The sequence below is a fragment of the Aquarana catesbeiana genome, linkage group LG01 (genome assembly GCF_042186555.1).
Source record: "Aquarana catesbeiana isolate 2022-GZ linkage group LG01, ASM4218655v1, whole genome shotgun sequence".
NCBI lineage: Eukaryota > Metazoa > Chordata > Amphibia > Anura > Ranidae > Aquarana > Aquarana catesbeiana.
In genome coordinates this window covers 228,108,198-228,128,619 of record NC_133324.1, presented here as the reverse complement: position 1 = coordinate 228,128,619, position 20,422 = coordinate 228,108,198, and positions in this window count along the sequence as shown.

Below are 20,422 nucleotides of genomic sequence, written 5' to 3'. Positions count from 1 at the left end.
TATTATATTATTATAATTATTTTATTTTATATAATTTTATTATATTTTATATTATATAATTATTATATTATAATTTATGATTTTGTGTTTCAACTTTATCATACCTGGGATGTCTACTAGACATCTATTAGATGTCTACTAGACACTACCCTTGGCCTCCACGAGAGATGGTTTTCTCTGTAAAATGGTGGCTGAGATCAAATCACCAGTGCATGCTCCTGGTGACATGCTGCAGATCTGGTGACAAGCTGCATCTGGTGACATGCTGCAGATCTGGTGACAAGCTGCATCTGGTGGAAATTGACGTGGCAGGTGACAAGCTGCATCTGGTGGCAAGTGACGTGGCAGGTGACAAGCTGCATTTGGTGGCAGGCGACATGGCAAGTGACAGGTTGCATCTGGTGGCAGGCAACATGGCAAGTGACAAGTTGCATCTGGTGGCAGGCGACATGGCAAGTGACAAGTTGCATCTGGTGGCGGGTGACGTGGCAAGTGACAAGTTGCATCTAATGACAGGCGACGTGGCAAGTGACAAGCTGCATCTGGTGGCAGGTGACGTGGCAAGTGAAAAGCTGCATTGGGTGGCAAGTGACAAGCTGCATCTGGTGGCAGGTGAAGTGACAAGCTGCATCTGGTGGCAGGCGACGTGGCAAGTGACAAGCTCTCTCTCCCGCTCTCTTTCTCCCTTTCTTTCTCCCTTCATCCCTCGTTCATCTCAGACTCTAATCACACCTGCTAAGCCACACCCAATATTTAGTTTAAACCACGCCCATTATCCACAGCGGCACGTCACATTTTTCGCCCCGCTACACCACGCCTACAAATGCCCCACCCTCTAATTATAATAAGACCCTGCCTACAGACAAAAAAGTGTCCATATAATTTTTTTGATAATGTTGGCAACTATGGATTGCCCATTTGGGGCCCAGGTGAGCATAACCATTTTTTGCAGCAGTATTGAATCACTGCTGTATACAGGATCATATTAGTATACTTGTCATTATCAAAGCGTGCCACTATTTTCCTCACTTCTCACCACAGTGCACTATGTGCACCACTTACACCCTTCAATTTTATTTTATTTAGCAGGCTGCCGTTAACCCCATCTGTTTGCTGCAGCGCCACTATTAAAATCTTAACTTTTTTTATATTTAACATGATTACATATACAATATTCAGATAAATTCACTGTCATTTTTTTCTGCACATTGTTAGTATTCATTTAATTTTATGATTACTTCTGAAAATAACTTTGCTGTATAGAAGAGCATGTGAGGGAGAAGGGTGGTGGTAAAAAGTAATCGGTCCCTAGGTGCCAACTATGCCACCGATGTCTGAATATGAGTGTCAGATAATGTCACAGGTAAAAAGGAAGTATAAAGAAGCCCTGGCATTTCCAGAAAATTTTAACATAATTAGCTTTTTTTTCTTGTATTTACACTTTTGAGGAAGTAAAATAATATCTAAACTGCTTCATAAGCCCTCTGCTCTTGAACTCACTTCTTACACTCCGCAGGCTGCAATGTTTATTTGAAGACTAACGATAAATCATTTAAAAGATATCTATGTGAAAGATATGATGTGGGCCAACTAGCTGGCAAGTGTGGCAAGCTATGTAAAGAGTATAAAAACTAGCACTGATGAGTAAAAAACATTATCTCTTGGTATAATGCTAACCCTTTTGCATGGTCAACTAGTTACAAAAATGTAATCTTTAGTCACCAGAACCCATGCAGTAGATGTAGAACCTATATGTATGAGGGAATCTTATGTTTCACAACAGGTTGTGAGCATTTGTCTAAATACAGGTTATTTAAAAGCGAGAATTGGCAGACGGTGGATGTCAAAGCGTGTCAGAATTGCCTTTTCCAGTATGCATTTATTATGAGCATAAAATACAATTGAAACCCCTTAGTAAACAGTACTGTAAATTAAGAATAAATTACATGTACTTGGCTCAAAAAAAAAAAAAAAAATTTGTACAAAAATGTTTTGCTTTTAAATATTCACATTGATCCAGGAACATATTAAGGATTTTCCTGATTGTTTGTTTTTTTAGTCAAATATGTGTATTTAGCTGGTTTCCTGTTTGGTATGTGTCTTTCGTTACTCTGTATTAATACGTTTTGTTTCTTACAATCCTATTTGCAGAATTAAATTTACTTCGGAAAGAGTGCAGTCTAAATAACAAAGCACCTAGCACTACCTACAGGGTAATGAGGGGTACTACATCCTAATAAAATTGCAGATGCTTTAGTATGACTCTATACCAAAACTTCTCCCATACAGCTCCGGACTGAGACATACAGATTAATTCTCTGTAAAATCCTAAAATAATCCTAAAGCCAGTTCCCTGCAATACTTGTGTCGCTTACTTTCCCCCTGTTCCATTCTGCAGTCACCATCAGCCCCTTCACCATTCAACACTGGGGAACCTTGGATGCCTCTGCCCCCTTCCCCATTGCTTCCTATAGTTTCAACTACTGACCCCTAAATAACTGCTGAGTCTAGTAGTGATGTACGGGTCAGAAAAAGGAAGCAGAAAATACAGAGGGAGGCACAGGTATTTGATATTCCCAGAAGTGTTAAATGCTGAACAGTCTGAGGCTACAGAGCTGGAATAAAGTGTAGGCAGGAGACACAGGCTGCCAGAGAGTTACATATTCTTCTTCTGTTGCAGGAAACTGGTTTTGGATTATTTAGATGCTTTAGGCCCCATTTATTCTTTGGCATTCTGGTAACATGGGAAAAAATGGGCCAAAACAAGCATCATGCTTGCGTTACCAAGCATTTTTAATGGCACCCCAAATGCAGGTAGCTGTCACGCATTTTATTGCGCATTTTCCTTAAAAAAATGTGCAAAACCACTAATTGAAAAATGTATTTGGCTCAGTGCCAGAAAAGGTATACTGTATGAGCTACTTTGGTGTGTTTGTCGCTTGTAGGGCAGCCCATTGAAGTGAATGGGCTGCCCTATGCTGTCGCATGACAACCGCTTCAAAACATGCAGTAAAAAAAATTGATGCGTCACACAGATGTGATGGTGTCCTTAGTATACCCGGGGATACCAAGCAACTTTGTAAATATAACCAATTACATGTTTATTTTCTTTCTCAATGATTTAAAGTGATTGTAAAGTCTCATTTAAAAAAAAAAAAAAAAAAACCCCAAACATGTTATATTTACCTCCTCCGTTTGCACAGGGCAGCCCGGATCCTCTTCTTCTTGGGTCCCTCTTCTGTGCTCCTGGCCCCTCCCTCCTGTCAAGTGCCCCAACAGCAAGCAGCTTGCTATGGGGTCACCCGAGCCAAGCTGCAGCTCAGTGTGTCCATTCAGACACAGAGCTGCCGTTCGGCCCCGCACCCCCCTCTCTCCTGATTGGCTAACTGACTTTGATTGACAGCCGCGAGAGTCAACGGTGCCGCTGCTGTGTCTCAGCCAATCAGGAGGGAGAGTGTCAGACGGCAGAGGAACTCATGGACATCGCTGGACAGAGATGGGGCTCAGGAAAGTATTAGAAGGGCTGAGGAGGCTGCTGCACACAGAAGGTTTTTTAGCTTAATACATAGAATACATTAAGATAAACAACTTTCTGACTTTACAACTTCCTTAAGTTCCAGCCTTAGGTCAGTGTAAACATTGCATTGTGTCTGTCAGCTTGTCTGTAAACTACATGTAGCACCCTCCTAGCGTAGGATGCTAGGCAATTTAGTTTTTGGCTCCTTCTATAGTCATGGGAGCAGTGATTGTTTGTCCTGGTCTGTTCAGAGTTTCAAAGACTGGAAGTTTGATTGCTTCCCCTAGCCTCTGGAAGAAGCTTTTAGAAAATAGGGAGGGAGATTTAAATGCCCGGCCTGAATATTTATCATGGCCTGGCCAATCCCTGGAGAAGAGTGTTCAGCGGGTGGCTTTGGAGGTGATAAATAATCTGAAACCAGGGAGAGATTGTTCCTTCTCCCCTGGAGAGTTCCAAAGACTCAGGGGCTGCGACCCTGAGGCAGCCTATGGACTGTGTAGCTGTAACTGAGGCCCCAGCTGTGACAGGCCTAAGGGCCTGGATTGATCTCCTAAGGAGAGATCTGGTCTGGAGAATTGTCTTCCTTGCTGAACCATGTCTGAAGGAAGCTGGAAGGTGGCAGCTGTCCTGGGGACTTGTGAGTAAAGACCCTGAGTTGATTCCCGGTGACTGTGTGCTTTTGGGATATGAGTGCCAGAGGTAACTTGGCATCAAACAGCTCTCATAGGGTATCAGAGTACTGGCCATTCCCCTGTCCTCAGCAGAATTTTGGAGCAAGAGTGTCAGAGAATGACTACAAGACATTTAGCTAAAAGAAATGTGCATACACTATAAATGGCTAATAGAAATGCACATGCGTGCAGAATTTTCAGCACAATGGAGACTAGGCGGGCGTGCACTTAATGCATGTTGGCAGACTGACTATTTAAAGGGGCTGCAGCTCATGCTTCAGTGCTGACTGGTCTTTCAGCTGTTCCCTGTGCCCTGCTATTACTTTGCTTGTTCCCCTGTTCCTGACTTAGCTTACCTGAACTTGGATCATGCTTCTGCTCTGTTGCCAGTTCCTGACCCCGTCTCTGTTCTTGATCACGTCTCTGTCTTATGTCTCGGTATCTCCTTGAATGCTGCTAACCTGTGACCATGCTGCTGTCCCCGGCTCTGCTCTGACATCTGGTTCAAGTGCCTATCTGGCTGTCATCTGTAACAGCTCTGTTCATTACAGCTAGTTCCTTTTTCAAGCCTGCTAGGAGCTCTTTAAAGCCTCGCATCTGTACCCGCAGCCTGTGTGGAGTGCCCCTTTAACTTCGGCTGGATCAGCTACTGTTCCTGACCTGAAGTCCTGCCAGGGTCTGCATCTCCTGCTGCAAGCACTCCTATCAACACCTGCCAGCACTCATGTCTCCCCAGTCCCTTGGTACCCTCTGTTCCACTCCAGTGGGACCTGGGCTGGAGATACAAGAGAGGCCAATCTCATCATTTCCGTCTCCGATCAGGTACGTGACAGGAGAGAAAAGTGCTCCCCTGTTACTGTGCAGTGTTGCATTGGGTACCAATAGTTAGCTCTGAGACCTTAGACTGTTCTATTTCCCCAATTACCTCCAAGGAGAGACTTAAGAGAAGATTGTCTTATAACTGTTGTTATTAATTTTTTGGAGTATTCTCTGCCCTAACCCCTCTTCTGTTTAAAGTTCCTTGAGCAATACATTTAAAAAAGACATCCCCTAGACTGAGTTTTTGGAGCTGGAGAGCATGGACTGGTGCTTGTGGTGGTGGGCAGCCTCTGTGCTATTGGGGAAGAACCAGCTATTACCAGCGGCCCCTGAGGGGTAGCGCTACATACAGACAAGGAATGAGCATAAGGAAGGCATCTGCTCCACATACAGGTTTGATTCAATGTATTTATTGCTCTGAGCTTTAAATTATAATTTATGTACTGCAATGCACTCCTACAATTGCTGCAGATCACCAGCCCCTACCTGAATTTAGCTAAAACACATGGATAGATTATTGAGTAAATCAGCGATCCCTCTATGTATGTGCTCTGTTTTCCATAACTGAGTGCCTGAAATTACATATAAGGGGATGATGGATGTGGTTTAAGACAATCTACTTTGGCTCTGAACCTCCCACCTCTTCTCCAAAGGTTCAGTCTATGCTCCAGAAATGGAAATTCTACCCTGTTCTCTTTATGTGATTGCTGCAACATTATCAAAATATCTATTTTACCCAAGTTTCTGTATCTACTTCTCACTCTACCTATTCATATCCCCACCTTCTACTTGTACTCTCCAAATTTGTATGGGCCCATAAACACCATAAAGTTAAATTCCAACTATTAAGCCTCCCTATGTCACATGGGGACATTGCCCTACCGGATATACACTCACCGGCCACTTTACTAGGTACACCTTGCTAGTAGCGGGCTGGACTCCCTTTTGTCTTCAGAACTGCCTTCATTCCTCATGGCATAGATTCAACAAGGTGTTGAAAATATTCCTCAGAGATTTTGGTCCATATTGATATGATAGTATCACGCCGTTGCTGCAGATTTGTCGGCTGCACATCCATGATGCCAATTTTCTGTATACACCACAACCCAAAGGTGCTCTATTAGATGGAGATCTGGTGACTGTGGAGGTCATTGGAGTACAGTGAACTCATTGTCATGTTTAGGAAACCAGTTTGAGATGATTTGAGCTTTGTGACATGGAGCATTATTTTGCTGGAAGTAGCCATCAGAAGATGGGTACACTGTAGTCATAAAGGGATAGACATGGTCAGCAACAATACTAAGGTAGGCCGTGGCATTTAAATGATGCTCAATTGGTATTAAGGGGCCCAAAGTGTGCCAAGAAAATATCCCCCGCACCATTACACCACCACCAGCCTAAACCGTTGATACAAGACAGGATGGATCCATGCTTTCATGTTTAAACCAAATTCCGACCCTATCATCTGACTGTCGCAGCTGAAATCGAGACTCATCAGACCAGGCAACGTTTTTTCAATATTCTGTTGTTCAATTTTGGTGAGCCTGTGTGAATTGTAGCTTCAGTTTCCTGTTCTTAGCTGACAGGAGTGGCACCCAGTGTAGTCTCCTGCTGCTGTAGCCCATCTGCTTCAAGGTTCGATGTGTTGTGCGTTCAGAGATGTATTCTGCATACCTTGGTTGTAACAAGTGGTTATTTGAGTTACTGTTGCCTTTCTATCATCTCAAACCAATCAGCCCATTCTCCTCTGACCTCTGACATCAACAAGGCATTTTCATCCACACAGCAGCCACTTACTGGATATTTTCTCTTTTTCTGACCATTCTCTGTAAACTCTAGAAATGGTTGTGCGTGAAAATCCCAGTAGATCAGCAGTTTCTGAGATACTCAGACCAGCCTGTCTGGCACCAACAACCATGCCATGTTCAAAGTCACTTAAATCGCCTTTCTTCCCCATTCTAAAGCTTGGCAAGCAAGTTGTCTTCACCACATCTAGATGCCTAAATGCATTGAGTTGCTGCCATGTGATTGGCTGATTAGTAATTTATGTTACCAAGCAATTAAACAGGTGTACCTAATAAAGTGGTTGGTGAGTGTAATGCCTCGTACACATGATCAGATAATCGGAAGATAAAAATCGCTTTTGGATTGATCGTGCGATAGTCTGATCGTTAGTACACAAACACCACGCATGATCGGAAACACAAAAATAACATGGAAGGAGATGGGAGAACGGAAACAATGTTCGTACCGTGAAAATGCTCCAACATACAAACACAAAATCGTCTATCACAATGTTTCTCAGCAATCAATGAACAGATAATATTATTGTAGTTAATTATTTATCAGCATGTTCCTGATATAACTATATATATTAGGAGAAAGCGAAAAAACTGCGCACAAATGAAACGTGCGGAGAGCAATACACAAAAACGCCTCTACAATACGAACGGATAGCCAAAAGGCGTGGTAGGCACAGGGGTCACACGTATTTGACATCATTTCGGATACGTAGCTACGCAAACAGGAAGGTTTTCCAGAATCGTATGACAAAAATCGCACATTTCGTAGAGTGCATTTTGCACTGTTGTATTTGATATTAGTATTATGCAACAAAATGCAAAGGATAAGTTGTATGATTATCTGATCGTGTGTACGAGGCAGAGTGAATTCGCACAATTTCAAACTGGCATTTCGGTCTGACTTCGGGGGGCTATTTGACAGACATGTGTGGGTTCATGCACAGATGTCTATTGAAATCGCCCCCGAAGTTGCCAAAAGTAGTGCAGGAACTACTTTTGGGAACTGGTGCGGTGCTGCAAAATTGGCGTCACATTGATTCGGACGGTACTATTTCCGGCAATACATATTTGACATATAAAATCGGCCCGGTGTGAACGAGAGACACAGACACGGCTAAAGTAGCTAAAGTGCCTTTTCTGAGCTTCATGTGAAAACACGCACCTGTCTGCCACGCTTTGGGGGGGGCAATAATGAGTGGCACCGAAGTGCAACATGTGTTTTTGCATGTTTTGTGATTGCGCACGAAATTGTGCCATTTTGTGTATGTGTTCATGTGCCGCTATAGAGACTATAAAGCACTGAAGCTTCTAGAACTGTATGATAGCCTGGCAAGCTAGATTTTCAGGAGGCACATGGCATAACAAGTGGCATCGGCCTGTAGAAGTGTGAAAAGGCCCTCATATTAGGCCTAGCTGACCTCCTTAGCTGTTATTTTACACCCCCCCCCCAGTTGTGTCAGTGATCTGGGAAAAGATTGCAGAGCAGGAAAGTTGAGGGTCAGCATGACAAGCAAGCCATTGGCCTTTCTAGAAGGAGACGTGGACGAAATGATGGGGGGTGCCATAGGCCTTTCTAGAAAGAGAGGTGGAGGGAATGATGGGGGAAGCCATTGGCCTTTCTAGAAGGAAAAGTGGATGGAATGATAGGGGATATCATTGGCCTTACTAGAAGAAGAGGTGGATGGAATGGTGGGGGATGCCATTGGCCTTTCTAGAAGGAGAGGTGGACGGAATGGTGGGGGGAGTCATTGGCCTTTCAAGAAGGAGAGGTGGACGGAATGGTGGGGGATGCCATTGGCCTTTCTAGAAGGAGAGGTGGACGGAATGATGGGGGAAGTTATTGGCCATTCTAGAAGGAGAGTTGGACGGAATGATGGGGGAAGCCATTGGCCTTTCTAGAAGGAGAGGTGGACGGAATGATGGGGAAGCCATTGGCCTTTCTAGACAGAGAGGTGGATGGAATGGTGGGGGATGTCATTGGCCTTTCTAGAAGGAGAGGTGGACAGAATGATAGGGAAGCCATTGGCCTTTCTGGAAGGAGAGGTGGACGGAATGGTGGGGGATGTCATTAGCCTTTCTAGAAGGAGAGGTGGACGGAATGATGGGGGATGTCATTGGCCTTTCTAGAAGGAGGTGGACAGAATGATGGGGATGTCAATAGCCTTTCTAGAAGGAGATGTGGACGGAATGGTGGGGGACATCATTAGCCTTTCTAGAAGGAGAGGTGGACGGAATGGTGGGGGATGCCTTTGGCCTTTCTAGAAGAAGAGGTGGACGGAATGGTGGGGGATGTCATTAGCCTTTCTAGAAGGAGAGGTGGAAGGAATGGTGGGGGATGTCATTAACATTTCTAGAAGGAGAGGTGGACAGAATGGTGAGGGAAGTCATTGGCCTTTCTAGAAGGAAAGGTGGACGGAATGGTGGGGGATGTCATTAGCCTTTCTAGAAGGAGAGGTGGACGGAATGGTGGGGGGAGTCATTAGCCTTTCTAGAAGGAGAGGTGGACGGAATGGTGGGGGGAGTCATTGGCCTTTCTAGAAGGAGAGGGGGACGGAATGGTGTGGGGAGTCATTGGCCTTTCTAGAAGGAGAGGTGGACGGAATGGTGAGGGATGTCATTGGCCTTTCTAGAAGGAGAGGTGGACGGCATGGTGGGGGATGTGATTGGCCTTTCTAGAAGGAGAGGTGGACGGCATGGTGGGGGACGTCATAGGCCTTTCTAGAAGGAGAGGTGGAGGGAATGGTGGGGGATGTCATTAGCCTTTCTAGAAAGAGAGGTGAACGGAATGGAGGGGGGGGTCATTGGACTTTATAGAAGGAGAGGTGGATGGAATGGTGGGGGATGCCTTTGGCCTTTCTCGAAGGAGAGGTGGACGGAATGATAGGGGATGTCATTGGCCTTTCTAGAAGGAGAGGGGGACGGAGTGATGGGGGATGCCAATGGCCTTTCTAAAAGGAGAGGTGGACAGAATGGTGGGGGAAGCCATTGGCCTTTCTAGAAGGAAAGGTGGACGGAATTGTGGGGGATGTCATTGACCTTTCTAGAAGGAGAGGTGGACGGAACGGTGGGGGATGTCATTGGCCTTTCTAGAAGGAGAGGTGGACGGAATGGTGGGGGATGCCATTGGCTTTTCAAGACGGAGAGGTGGACGGAATGGTGGGGGATGTCATTGGCCTTTCTAGAAGGAGAGGCGGATAGAATGATGGGGATGTCATTAGCATTTCAAGAAGGAGACGTGGACAGAATGGTGGGGGGATGTCATTAGCCTTTCTAGAAGGAGAGGTGGACGGAATGGTGGGGGATTCCTTTGGCCTTTCTATAAGGAGAGGTGAACGGAATGGTGGGAGATGTCATTGGCCTTTCTAGAAGGAGAGGTGGTCGGCATGGTGGGGGATGTTTTAGGCCTTTCTAGATGGAGAGGTGGACGGAATGGTGGGGGATATCATTAGCCTTTCTAGAAGGAGAGGTGGACGGAATGGTGGGGGGAGTCATTGGCCTTTCTAGAAGGAGAGGTGGACAGAATGGTGGGGGATGCCATTGGCCATTCTAGAAGGAGAGGTGGACGGAATTATGGGGGAAGCCATTCGCCTTTCTAGAAGGAGAGGTGGACGGAATGATGGGGAAGCCATTGGCCTTTCTAGAAGGAGAGGTGGATGAAATGGTGGGGGATGTCATTGGCCTTTTTAGAAGGAGAGGTGGACAGAATGATGGGGATGTCATTAGCCTTTCTAGAAGGAGACGTGGACGGAATGGTGGGGGATGTCATTAGCCTTTCTAGAAGGAGAGGTGGATGGAATGGTGGGGGATGCCTTTGGCCATTCTAGAAGGAGAGTTGGACGGAATGATGGGGGAAGCCATTGGCCTTTCTAGAAGGAGAGGTGGACGGAATGATGGGGAAGCCATTGGCCTTTCTAGACAGAGAGGTGGATGGAATGGTGGGGGATGTCATTGGCCTTTCTAGAAGGAGAGGTGGACAGAATGATAGGGAAGCCATTGGCCTTTCTAGAAGGAGAGGTGGACGGAATGGTGGGGGATGTCATTAGCCTTTCTAGAAGGATAGGTGGACGGAATGATGGGGGATGTCATTGGCCTTTCTAGAAGGAGGTGGACAGAATGATGGGGATGTCAATAGCCTTTCTAGAAGGAGATGTGGACGGAATGGTGGGGGACGTCATTAGCCTTTCTAGAAGGAGAGGTGGACGGAATAGTGGGGGATGCCTTTGGCCTTTCTAGAAGAAGAGGTGGACGGAATGGTGGGGGATGTCATTAGCCTTTCTAGAAGGAGAGGTGGAAGGAATGGTGGGGGATGTCATTAACATTTCTAGAAGGAGAGGTGGACAGAATGGTGAGGGAAGTCATTGGCCTTTCTAGAAGGAAAGGTGGACGGAATGGTGGGGGATGTCATTAGCCTTTCTAGAAGGAGAGGTGGACGGAATGGTGGGGGGAGTCATTGGCCTTTCTAGAAGGAGAGGTGGACAGAATGGTGGGGGGAGTCATTGGCCTTTCTAGAAGGAGAGGGGGACGGAATGGTGTGGGGAGTCAATGGCCTTTCTCGAAGGAGAGGTGGACGGAATGATAGGGGATGTCATTGGCCTTTCTAGAAGGAGAGGGGGACGGAATGATGGGGGATGCCAATGGCCTTTCTAAAAGGAGAGGTGGACAGAATGGTGGGGGAAGCCATTGGCCTTTCTAGAAGGAAAGGTGGACGGAATTGTGGGGGATGTCATTGACCTTTCTGGAAGGAGAGGTGGACGGAACGGTGGGGGATGTCATTGGCCTTTCTAGAAGGAGAGGTGGACGGAATGGTGGGGGATGCCATTGGCTTTTCAAGACGGAGAGGTGGACGGAATGGTGGGGGATGTCATTGGCCTTTATAGAAGGAGAGGCGGATAGAATGATGGGGATGTCATTAGCCTTTCAAGAAGGAGACGTGGACAGAATAGTGGGGGATGTCATTAGCCTTTTTTAGAAGGAGAGGTGGACGGAATGGTGGGGGATTCCTTTGGCCTTTCTATAAGGAGAGGTGAACGGAATGGTGGGAGATGTCATTGGCCTTTCTAGAAGGAGAGGTGGACGGCATGGTGGGGGATGTCTTAGGCCTTTCTAGATGGAGAGGTGGACGGAATGGTGGGGGGATATCATTAGCCTTTCTAGAAAGAGAGGTGGACGGAATGGTGGGGGATGACTTTGGCATTTTTTAAAAGGAGAGGTGGACAGAATGATGGGGGATGTCATTGGCCTTTCTAGAAGGAGAGGTGGACGGAATGGTGGGGGATGCCATTGGCCATTCTAGAAGGAGAGGTGGACGGAATTATGGGGGAAGCCATTCGCCTTTCTAGAAGGAGAGGTGGACGGAATGATGGGGAAGTCATTGGCCTTTCTAGAAGGAGAGGTGGACAGAATGGTGCGGGATGACTTTGGCATTTTTTAAAAGGAGAGGTGGACAGAATGATGGGGGATGTCATTGGCCTTTCTAGAAGGAGAGGTGGACGGAATGGTGGGGGATGCCATTGGCCATTCTAGAAGGAGAGGTGGACGGAATTATGGGGGAAGCCATTCGCCTTTCTAGAAGGAGAGGTGGACGGAATGATGGGGAAGCCATTGGCCTTTCTAGAAGGAGAGGTGGATGAAATGGTGGGGGATGTCATTGGCCTTTTTAGAAGGAGAGGTGGACAGAATGATGGGGATGTCATTAGCCTTTCTAGAAGGAGACGTGGACGGAATGGTGGGGGATGTCATTAGCCTTTCTAGAAGGAGAGGTGGATGGAATGGTGGGGGATGCCTTTGGCCTTTCTAGAAGGAGAGGTGGACGGAATGGTGGGGGATGTCATTAGCCTTTCTAGAAGGAGAGGTGAAAGGAATGGTGGGGGATGACATTAACATTTCTAGAAGGAGAGGTGGACGGAATGGTGGGGGATGTCATTAGCCTTTCTAGAAGGAGAGGTGGACGGAATGGTGGGGGGAGTCATTGGCCTTTCTAGAAGGAGAGGTGGACAGAATGGCGGGGGGAGTCATTGGCCTTTCTAGAAGGAGAGGGGGACAGAATGGTGGGGGATGTCATTGGCCTTTCTAGAAGGAGAGGTGGACGGCATGGTGGGGGATGTCATTGGCCTTTCTAGAAGGAGAGGTGGACGGCAAGGTGGGGGATGTAATTTGCCTTTCTAGAAGGAGAGGTGGACGGAATGGTGGGGGATGTCATTGGCCTTTTTAGAAGGAGAGGTGGACAGAATGATGGGGATGTCATTAGCCTTTCTAGAAGGAGACGTGGACGGAATGGTGGGGGATGTCATTAGCCTTTCTAGAAGGAGAGGTGGATGGAATGGTGGGGGATGCCTTTGGCCTTTCTAGAAGGAGAGGTGGATGGAATGGTGGGGGATGTCATTAGCCTTTCTAGAAGGAGAGGTGGAAGGAATGGTGGGGGATGTCATTAACATTTCTAGAAGGAGAGGTGGACGGAATGGTGGGGGAAGTCATTGGCCTTTCTAGTAGGAGAGGTGGACGGAATGGTGGGGGATGTCATTAGCCTTTCTAGAAGGAGAGGTGGACGGAATGGTGGGGGGAGTCATTGGCCTTTCTAGAAGGAGAGGTGGACAGAATGGCGGGGGGAGTCATTGGCCTTTCTAGAAGGAGAGGGGGACAGAATGGTAGGGGGAGTGATTGGCCTTTCTAGAAGGAGAGGTGGACGGAATGCCTGGGGGATGTCATTCACCTTTCTAGAAGGAGAGGTGGACGGAATGGTGGAGGGAGTCATTGTCCTTTCTAGAAGGAGAGGTGGACGGCATGGTGGGGGATGTCATTGGCCTTTCTAGAAGGAGAGGTGGACGGCATGGTGGGGGATGTCATTGGCCTTTCTAGAAGGAGAGGTGGACGGCAAGGTGGGGGATGTAATTTGCCTTTCTAGAAGGAGAGGTGGACGGAATGGTGGGGGATGTCATTGGCCTTTCTAGAAGGAGAGGTGGACGGCATGGTGGGGGATGTCATAGGCCTTTCTAGAAGGAGAGGTGGGCGGAATGGTGGGGGATGTCATTAGCCTTTCTAGAAGGAGAGGTGAACGGAATGGTGGGGGGAGTCATTGGCCTTTCTAAAAGGAGAGGTGGACGGAATGGTGGGGGATGCCTTTGGCCTTTCTAGAAGGAGAGGTGGACGGAATGATGGGGGATGTCATTGGCCTTTCTAAAAGGAGAGGTGGACAGAATGGTGGGGGAAGCCATTGGCCTTTCTAGAAGGAAAGGTGGATGGAATGGTGGGGGATGTCATTGGCCTTTCTAGAAGGAGAGGTAGATGGAACGGTGGGGGATGTCATTGGCCTTTCTAGAAGGAGAGGTGGACAGAATGGTGGGGGATGCCATTGGCTTTTCAAGACGGAGAGGTGGACTAGATGGTGGGGGATGTCATTAGCCTTTCTAGAAGGAGAGGTGGACAGCATGGTGGGGGGAGTCATTGGCCTTTCTAGAAGGAGAGGTGGACGACATGGTGGGGGATGTCATTGGCCTTTCTAGAAGGAGAGGTGGACGGAATGGTGGGGGATGTCATTAGCCTTTCTAGGAGAGGTGGACGGAATGGTGGGGGATGTCATTCGCCTTTTCTAGAAGGAAAGGTGGACGGAATGGTGGGGGATGTCATTGCCTTTTCTAGAAGGAGAGGTGGTCGGAATGGTGGGGGATGTCATTGCCTTTTCTAGAAGGAGAGGTGGACGGAATGTTGGGGGATGTCATTGGCCTTTCTAGAAGGAGAGATGGACGGAATGGTGGGGGATGTCATTGGACTTTCTAGAAGGAGAGGTGGACGGAGGGGGGAGTCATTGGCCTTTCTAGAAGGAGAGGTGGACAGAATGGTGGGAGATGTCATTAACCCTTCTAGAAGGAGAGGTGGACGTCATGGTGGGGGATGTCATTGGCCTTTCTAGAAGGAGAGGTGGATGGAATGGTGGGGGATGTCATTAGCCTTTCCAGAAGGAGAGGTGGACGGAATGGTGGGGGATGTCATTGGCCTTTCTAGAAGGAGAGGTGGACGGCATGGTGGGGGATGTCATAGGCCTTTCTAGAAGGAGAGGTGGATGGAATGGTGGGTGATGTCATTAGCCTTTCTAGAAGAAGAGGTGGACGGAATGGTGGGGGGAGTCATTGGCCTTTCAAGAAGGAGAGGTGGGCGTAATGGTGGGGGATGCCTATGGCCTTTCTAGAAGGAGAGGTGGATTGAATGATGGGGGATGTCATTGGCCTTTCTAGAAGGACAGGTGGACAGAATGATTGGGAAGCCATTGGCCTTTCTCGAAGGAGACATGGACGGAATGGTGGGGGATGTCATTAGCCTTTCTAGAAGGAGAGGTGGACAGAATGATGGGGATGTCATTAGCATTTCTAGAAGGAGACGCGAACAGAATGGTGGGGGATGTCATTAGCCTTTCTAGAAGGAGAGGTGGATGGAATGTGGGGGATGCCTTTGGCCTTTCTAGAAGGAGAGGTGGACAGAATGGTGGGGGATGTCATTGGCCTTTCTAGAAGGAGAGGTGGACGGCATGGTGGGGGATGTCTTAGGCCTTTCTAGATGGAGAGGTGGACGGAATGGTGGGGGGGATATCATTAGCCTTTCTAGAAGGAGAGGTGGACGGAATGGTGGGGGGAGTCATTGGCCTTTCTAGAAGGAGAGGTGGACAGAATGGTGCGGGATGACTTTGGCATTTTTTAAAAGGAGAGGTGGACAGAATGATGGGGGATGTCATTGGCCTTTCTAGAAGGAGAGGTGGACGGAATGGTGGGGGATGCCATTGGCCATTCTAGAAGGAGAGGTGGACGGAATTATGGGGGAAGCCATTCGCCTTTCTAGAAGGAGAGGTGGACGGAATGATGGGGAAGCCATTGGCCTTCCTAGAAGGAGAGGTGGATGAAATGGTGGGGGATGTCATTGGCCTTTTTAGAAGGAGAGGTGGACAGAATGATGGGGATGTCATTAGCCTTTCTAGAAGGAGACGTGGACAGAATGGTGGGGGATGTCATTGGCCTTTCTAGAAGGAGAGGTGGATGGCATGGTGGGGGATGTCATAGGCCTTTCTAGAAGGAGAGGTGGACGGAATGGTGGGGGGAGTCATTGGCCTTTCTAGAAGGAGAGGTGGGCAGAATGGTGGGGGATGATGCCTTTGGCCTTTCTAGAAGGAGAGGTGGACGGAATGATGGGGGATGCCATTGGGCTTTCTAAAAGAAGAGGTGAGCAGAATGGTGGGGGTAGCCATTGGCCTTACTAGAAGGAAAGGTGGACGGAATGGTGGGGGATGCCATTGGCATTTCTAGAAGGAGAGGTGGACAGAATGATGGGGGATGTCATTAGCCTTTCTAGAAGGAGAGGTGGACGGAATGGTGGGGGATGCCTTTGGCCTTTCTAGAAGGAGAAGTGGATGGAATGGTGGGAGATGTCATTGGCCTTTCTAGAAGGAGAGGTGGACGGCATGGTGGGGGATGTCATAGGCCTTTCTATAAGGAGAGGTGGACGGAATGGTGGGGGATGTCATTGGCCTTTCTAGAAGGAGAGCTGGACAGAATGGTGCGGGATGACTTTGGCCTTTCTAGAAGGAGAGGTGGACGGAATGATGGGGGATGTCATTGGTCTTTCTAGAAGGAGAGGTGGACGGAATGGTGGGGGATGCCTTTGGCCTTTCTAGAAGGAGAGGAGGACGGAATGATGGGGGATGTCATTGGCCTTTCTAGAAGGCGAGGTGGACGGAACGATGGGGGATGCCTTTTACCTTTCTAAAAGGAGAGGTGGACAGAATGGTGGGGGAAGCCATTGGCCTTTCTAGAAGGAAAGGTGGACGGAATGGTGGGAGATGTCATTGGCCTTTCTAGAAGGAGAGGTGGACGGAATGGTGGTGGATGTCATTGGCCTTTCTAGAAGGAGAAGTGGACGGAATGGTGGGGGATGCCATTTGCTTTTCTAGACAGAGAGGTAGACTGAATGGTGGGGGATGTCATTAGCCTTTCTAGAAGGAGAGGTGGACGGCATGATGGGGGATGTCATTGGCTTTTCTAGAAAGAGAGGTGGACGGCATGGTGGGGGATGTCATTGGCCTTTCTAGAAGGAGAGGTGGACGGAATAGTGGAGGATGACATTAGCCTTTCTAGAAGGAGAGGTGGACAGAATGGTGGGGGGAGTTGTTGGCCTTTCTAGAAGGAGAGGTTGACGGAATGGTGGGGGATGTCATTAGCCTTTCTAGAAGAAGAGGTGGACAGAATGGTTGGGGGAGTCATTGGTCTTTCTAGAAGGAGAGGTGGACGGAATGGTGGGGGATGCCTTTGGCCTTTCTAGAAGAGGAGGTGGATGGAATGATGGGGGATGTCATTAGCCTATCTAGAAGGAGAGGTGGACGGAATGATGGGGGATGCCATTGGCCTTTCTAAAAGGAGAGGTGGACAGAATGGTGGGGGAAGCCATTGGCCTTTGTAGAATGAGAGGTAGATGGAATGATGGGGAAGCCATTGGCCTTTCTAGACGGAGAGATTGATGGAATGGTGGGGGATGTCATTGTCCTTTCTAGATGGAGAGGTGGACAGAATGATGGGGAAGCCATTGGCCTTTCTAGGAGACATGGATGGAATGGTGGGGGATGTCATTAGCCTTTCTAGAAGGAGAGTTGGACAGAATGATGGGGATGTCATTAGTCTTTCTAGAAGAAGACGTGGACAGAATGGTGGGTGATGTCATTGGCCCTTCTAGAAGGAGAGGTGGACGGAATGGTGGTGGATGTCTTTAGCCTTTCTAGAAGGAGAGGTGGACGGAATGGTGGAGGATGTCATTGGCCTTTCTAGAAGGAGAGGTGGACGGCATGGTGGGGGATGTCATTGGCCTTTCTAGAAGGAGAGGTGGACGGAATGGTGGGGGATGTCATTGGCCTTTCTAGAAGGAGAGGTGGACGGAATGGTGGGGGGAGTCATTGGCCTTTCTAGAAGGAGAGGTGGGCAGAATGGTGGGGGATGATGCCTTTGGCCTTTCTAGAAGGAGAGGTGGACGGAATGATGGGGGATGCCATTGGGCTTTCTAAAAGAAGAGGTGAGCAGAATGGTGGGGGTAGCCATTGGCCTTACTAGAAGGAAAGGTGGACGGAATGGTGGGGGATGCCATTGGCATTTCTAGAAGGAGAGGTGGACAGAATGATGGGGGATGTCATTAGCCTTTCTAGAAGGAGAGGTGGACGGAATGGTGGGGGATGCCTTTGGCCTTTCTAGAAGGAGAAGTGGATGGAATGGTGGGAGATGTCATTGGCCTTTCTAGAAGGAGAGGTGGACGGCATGGTGGGGGATGTCATAGGCCTTTCTATAAGGAGAGGTGGACGGAATGGTGGGGGATGTCATTGGCCTTTCTAGAAGGAGAGCTGGACAGAATGGTGCGGGATGACTTTGGCCTTTCTAGAAGGAGAGGTGGACGGAATGATGGGGGATGTCATTGGTCTTTCTAGAAGGAGAGGTGGACGGAATGGTGGGGGATGCCTTTGGCCTTTCTAGAAGGAGAGGAGGACGGAATGATGGGGGATGTCATTGGCCTTTCTAGAAGGCGAGGTGGACGGAACGATGGGGGATGCCTTTTACCTTTCTAAAAGGAGAGGTGGACAGAATGGTGGGGGAAGCCATTGGCCTTTCTAGATGGAGAGGTGGACAGAATGATGGGGAAGCCATTGGCCTTTCTAGGAGACATGGATGGAATGGTGGGGGATGTCATTAGCCTTTCTAGAAGGAGAGTTGGACAGAATGATGGGGATGTCATTAGTCTTTCTAGAAGAAGACGTGGACAGAATGGTGGGTGATGTCATTGGCCTTTCTAGAAGGAGAGGTGGACGGAATGGTGGTGGATGTCTTTAGCCTTTCTAGAAGGAGAGGTGGACGGAATGGTGGAGGATGTCATTGGCCTTTCTAGAAGGAGAGGTGGACGGCATGGTGGGGGATGTCATTGGCCTTTCTAGAAGGAGAGGTGGACGGAATGGTTGGGGATGTCATTGGCCTTTCTAGAAATAGAGGTGGATGGCATGGTCGCTGATGTCATAGGCCTTTCTAGAAGGAGAGGTGGACGGAATGGTGAGGGATGTCATTAGCCTTTCTATAAGGAGAGGTGAACGGAATGGAGGGGGGAGTCATTGGCTTTTCTAGAAGGAGCGGTGGACGGAATGGTGGGGGATGCCTTTGACCTTTCTAGAAGGAGAGGAGGACGGAATGATGGGGGATGTCATTGGCCTTTCTAGAAGGAGAGGTGGACGGAATGATGGGGGATGCCATTTACCTTTCTAAAAGGAGAGGTGGACAGAATGGTGGGGGAAGCCATTGGCCTTTCTAGAAGGAAAGGTGGACGGAATGGTGGGAGATGTCATTGGCCTTTCTAGAAGGAGAGGTGGACGGAATGGTGGTGGATGTCATTGGCCTTTCTAGAAGGAGAGGTGGACGGAATGGTGGGGGATGCCATTGGCTTTTCTAGACGGAGAGGTAGACGGAATGGTGGGGGATGTCATTAGCCTTTCTAGAAGGAGAGGTGGACGGAATGGTGGGGGATGCCATTGGCTTTTCTAGACGTAGAGGTGGACGGAATGGTGGGGGATGTCATTAGCCTTTGTAGAAGGAGAGGTGGACGGCATGGTGAGGGATGTCAGTGGCCTTTCTAGAAAGAGAGGTGGAAGGCATGGTGGGGGATGTCAGTGGCCTTTCTAGAAGGAGAGGTGGACGTAATGGTCGGGGATGTCATTGGCCTTTCTAGAAGGAGAGGTGGACAGAATGGTGGGGGATGTCATTGGCCTTTTCTAGAAGGAAAGGTAGACGGAATGGTGGGGGATGTCATTAGCCTTTCTAGAAGGAGAGGTGGACGGCATGGTGGGGGATGTCATTGGCCTTTCTAGAAGGAGAGGTGGACGGAATGGTGGGGGATGTCATTGCCTTTTCTAGAAGGAGAGGTGGACGGAATGGTGGGGGATGTCATTGGCCTCTCCAGAAGGAGAGGTAGACAAAATGGTGGGGGATGTCATTGGCCTTTCTAGAAGGAGAGGTGGACGGAGGGGGGAGTCATTGGCCTTTCTAGAAGGAGAGGTGGACGGAATGGTGGGGGATGTCATTAGCTTTTCTAGAAGGAGAGGTGGACGGCATGGTGGGGGATGTCATAGGCCTTTCTAGAAAGAGAGGTGGACGGAATGGTGGGGGGAGTCATTGGCCTTTCTAGAAGTAGAGGTGGATGGAATGGTGGGGGGAGGCATTGGCCTTTCTAGAAGGAGAGGTGGACGGAATGGGGGGGGGTGTCATTGGCCTTTTCTAGAAGGAGAGGTGGACGGCATGGTGGGGGATGTCATTGGCCTTTCTAGAAGGTGAGGTGGACGGAATAGTGGGGGATGTCATTATCCTTTATAGAAGGAGAGGTGGATGGAATGGTGGGGGATGTCATTGGTCTTTTCTACAGGGAAAGGTGGACGGAATGGTGGGGGATGTCATTGTCTTTTCTAGAAGGAGAGGTGGACGGAATGGTGGGGGATGTCATTGCCTTTTCTAGAAAGAGAGGTGGACGGAATGGTGGGGGATGTCATTGGCCTTTCTGGAAGGAGAGGTGGACAGAATGCTGTGTGATGTCATTGGCCTTTCTAGAAGGAGAGGTGG